Source organism: Malania oleifera, chromosome 1 (genome assembly GCF_029873635.1).
Source record: "Malania oleifera isolate guangnan ecotype guangnan chromosome 1, ASM2987363v1, whole genome shotgun sequence".
Lineage (NCBI taxonomy): Eukaryota > Viridiplantae > Streptophyta > Magnoliopsida > Santalales > Ximeniaceae > Malania > Malania oleifera.
This window is the reverse complement of record NC_080417.1, coordinates 152,375,489-152,379,620: the sequence shown is the minus strand read 5'-3', so window position 1 is coordinate 152,379,620 and position 4,132 is coordinate 152,375,489.

Below are 4,132 nucleotides of genomic sequence, written 5' to 3'. Positions count from 1 at the left end.
TTTCTAACTTACTTTCACCAACGATTCTGTAATAACCCGGGAAAAAATTAATTAAAATTATTAATTAATTAAGTGGTTAAACACTATTAAATTAATGTATTAAATAAACAAATAAAATTAAAGTATGAAAAAAAAGTAATTATTAATTAATTAATTAATTAATTAAGTATTATTAAATAAAATAAATAAATAAAATAGTAAAGAAAAAAAAATGGAATAAAGATATATATATATATATATATATATATATATATATATATATATAAAAGTTAAAGTATAAGTTTAATGTATGAATATATATATAAAAGTTAAGTTAAGTAAAAAAAAAGAAGAAGAAGAAGAAGAAAGAAGAAGCAGAAGTCAGAGACATGCCCCTCCCCCTGAAATTTCATTCCTGCGCAGCTCTAGCCACCTCTGTCTCCTTCTCTCATTCTCTCAATTTCTCGACGGGTTTGCATCGGATCGGGAAATGGAAGGTGCCGTTGAATTCCTAACTCCGCCACCGACATTTCTATTGGAGCAGATTTTTCATGGGAATAACTTAGGCATTGCTCATGGGGAAAGGTATTTTTTTTCCCATTTTCTCAATTTTTCTTTAAACCTACTGTTAAATTGACGATCAGACACCACCACCGGGTCCTAGTTGTCGATATCGTCATTTTGGGCGAGGCATACTCTTCGCCTGAGGGCTTGCTGAGTAAGGCGAGTGTACTAATAGCTTCAGATGTGACAGTAGCTGTATAATGCGCTAGGGCAGAGGGAACGTACTTGTATGGGCGAGTAGAATTCCCTATCTTTAGGACCTTTGCCGGTAAACTATTGTTGAATGCGTGAGTACGAGATTAATTTATCACTTGAGGGCTTACTGAGTAAGGTGAGTGCCCTAGTACGCTTTAGCTGCGACCTTTGGGTTGTCTAGGTATCAGAGCAGAGGAGTGCTACTTGTATGGGCGGGTAATCACCCCTATCCTTGGGTAATTTCGTGGGTAAACCTTTGCATGTGATTGTTAGGTTCAGAAAATGATTTTCAGTATTATGTTAATGATTTGCAAATATTATTAAATGATATGTATAATCTCATGATGGCCACATGCTGAGTTTAATATATTGTTTCTTCCCTTACTGAGATGTGTCTCACCTAAATATGAATTCATCTTTTTCAGAATTTCTTAGGATCGAGCTTTAAGAGCTCGAGATTTTATAACATTTTTTGGAAGATAAAAGAAAAATGGAATATTTTTATGTTAATTTTGATATGTATATTTTATGTTTTATAATTTATGTTTTAAGTTTTATAAGATATGGATGGTTGTGAAACATACTGGTATTAGTGCATAATGTTTTGGAGACATGTATATATTTGAATACTGGTGGATGATTAATTTATTATGGTTGGTAGTTAGAATTAGTAAACTCTGGTATTATGTTATATGGAGATTATGATTTATGTTTTCCGCTGCGTATGTTATAGATTATGATTTATCAGGATATGATTAGGTATAACGCACCGGACTCGGATTTAAGGGTTTTGGGCGTTATAGATTCGCTCTGGCAGATTTGGAGAGAACTTCCCCAGGAGCGTTGTGGTGACTTTGGATTGTCGATCCGACGTAAATCTAGCCCAAAATTGATGAGAGAGAGAGAGAGAGAGAGAGAACCGAAGGGAAGAGAAAGAGAAGAGAGATTGCTTAATGGTGAAGTTAAAAATTCAGATTTTGATATTTATAGAACAGGGGATTCGTCGATGAGCCACATCATTCGTCGACGAATCCTTTAATAATTTGATCGACGAAATTCAGTCGGCTCAAAACCTCTCTCGGTATTTCCTCGTCGACGAATCCTGTCTTCGTCAACGAGTTATCTTATACCCTCGTCGACGAATTCCCTGTATTCGTCGACGAAGTTGACCTCCTCCTTCTGTTAACTGTTTTCCATTTCCCTTCCTCTTTATTATTTAAATTCCATTTTTATTCAAGTTGTCACACCGATGATTATGAACAGAGTTTTAAGGAGTTAAAGCGGCGATTGGTTTCAGCTCTGGTATTAGCTATTCCATCAGGGGAGGACAGGTTTGTAATATATAATGATGCATCGTTGAAGGGTCTTGGGTGTGTATTGATGCAGCATGACAGGGTTATTGCGTATGCTTCTAGACATTTTAAAGAGTACGAGAAAAACTACCCTATGCGTGATTTGGAATTAGCTGCAGTGGTGCACTCTCTCAAGATCTAGAGGCATTATCTATATGGTGGGAAGTGCAAAATATTCACGGATCATAAAAGTTTAAAATATTTCTTTACCTAGAAAGAGCTGAATATGAGGTAAAGAAGGTAGTTAGAGCTTATTAAAGACTATGACTGCACTATTAGTTACCACCCAGGGAAAGCGAATGTGGTAGTAGATGCTTTGAGTAGGAAATCAGTGGGACCAGTACTGGTAGCTATGGAGATTCAGTACCCGATCCTGATGGATTTAGAGAGACTTCATGTGGAATTGGTAAAGGATGATCCACAGGCATTTATCACCAGTCTGGTTGTGCAACTGACACTATATGAAAAGATTAAGGCTACTCAGGGTGATGACGCAGAATTAGCAGAGATAATAGTTAGAATGCGGGATGGTTAAGGAGAGGAGTTCAGTATCTCTGATGACGAAGCTTTGAGATTTTGCACTAGATTGTGTGTGTCGGTGAATGTTGATATTAAAAGAATGATTTTATAGGAAGCTCACAGATCACTATACACAGTTCATCCTGACAGTACTAAAATGTATAAGGATTTGTGAGAGTATTTCTGGTGGAGTGGAATGAAAAGGGAAATAGCCGAATTTGTACAGTAATGTTTGACGTGCCAGCATGTTAAAGCTAAGCACCAGAGACTAGAAGGGCAATTGCAGCCACTGTTCATCCTAGAGTGGCAATGGGATTACGTCTTTATGGATTTCATTACTGAATTACCACTAGTGCAATAGGGATTGAATGCAATCTGGGTGGTTGTTGACTGTCTAATGAAGACCGCTCATTTTATCCTAATTAAATTCAGTTACTCCATGGACAGGTTAGCAGAAATATATGTTCAAGAAATAGTTTGTGTCCATGGTGTACCAATATCCATAGTTTTAGACCAAGATCCTCGGTTTACTTCACGATTTTGGAAATGTTTTCAGGAAACTATGGGTACACAACTAGCGTTCAGCACTGCTTTCCACCCGTAGATAGATGGTCAGATTGAGAGAACAATTCAGACATTGGAAGATATGCTTCGAGTGTGCGTGTTGGATTTTGGGGGTAGTTGGACCCAGTTTATGCCACTAGTTGAGTTTGCTTACAATAACAACTATCAAGTTAGCATCGACATGACACCTTACGAAGTACTGTATGGTAGAAGGTCTCGTTCTCCCTTTTTCTGGGATGAGGTAGGCGAGAGACGAGTTTTGGGTCCAGAGATAGTACAATAGGCGTATGATAAGGTCCGACTAATTAAAGAAAGAATTAATATTGCGCAGAGTCGGTAGAAGAGCTACGCAGATACACGCCGCCAAGAATTGAAGTTTGAAGTTGGGGACCGGGTATTCTTGAAGGTAGCTCATCGGATAGGGGTTATGAGATTTGGGAAGAAGGGCAAGCTGAACCCTAGGTTTATTGGCCCTTTTGAGATACTAAAGAAAGTAGGGTCAGTTGCCTATAGGCTAGCTTTGCCACTAACTTTGGGCAAGTTACACTATGTATTTCATGTTTCCATGCTAAGGAAATACGTCCCAGACCCATCCCACATTATCAGTTATGCAGAAATAGAACTTAAATATTCATTAGCTTATGAAGAAGCACCGGTATAGATCTTGGACAGGAAGACACAAGTATTGCGCACCAAATAAATTCAGCTAGTAAAAGTCTTGTGGAAAAGCCATGCTATAGAAGAAGTTTCATGGGAACTTGAAGATAAAATTAAACAGAAATACCCGCATTTGTTTAGTGGGATCTAGTAGTGGTTTGTAAATTCAAGAATAATCATTTTATATTATTTAGTATTGAATAATGAATGTATAGTTGAATTTTCTTTAGATTATAGGATAGGTAATATTTTGGTTTTGGGGAAATTTTCTTTTATATATGTAATCTCCCAGGATCTCAAAT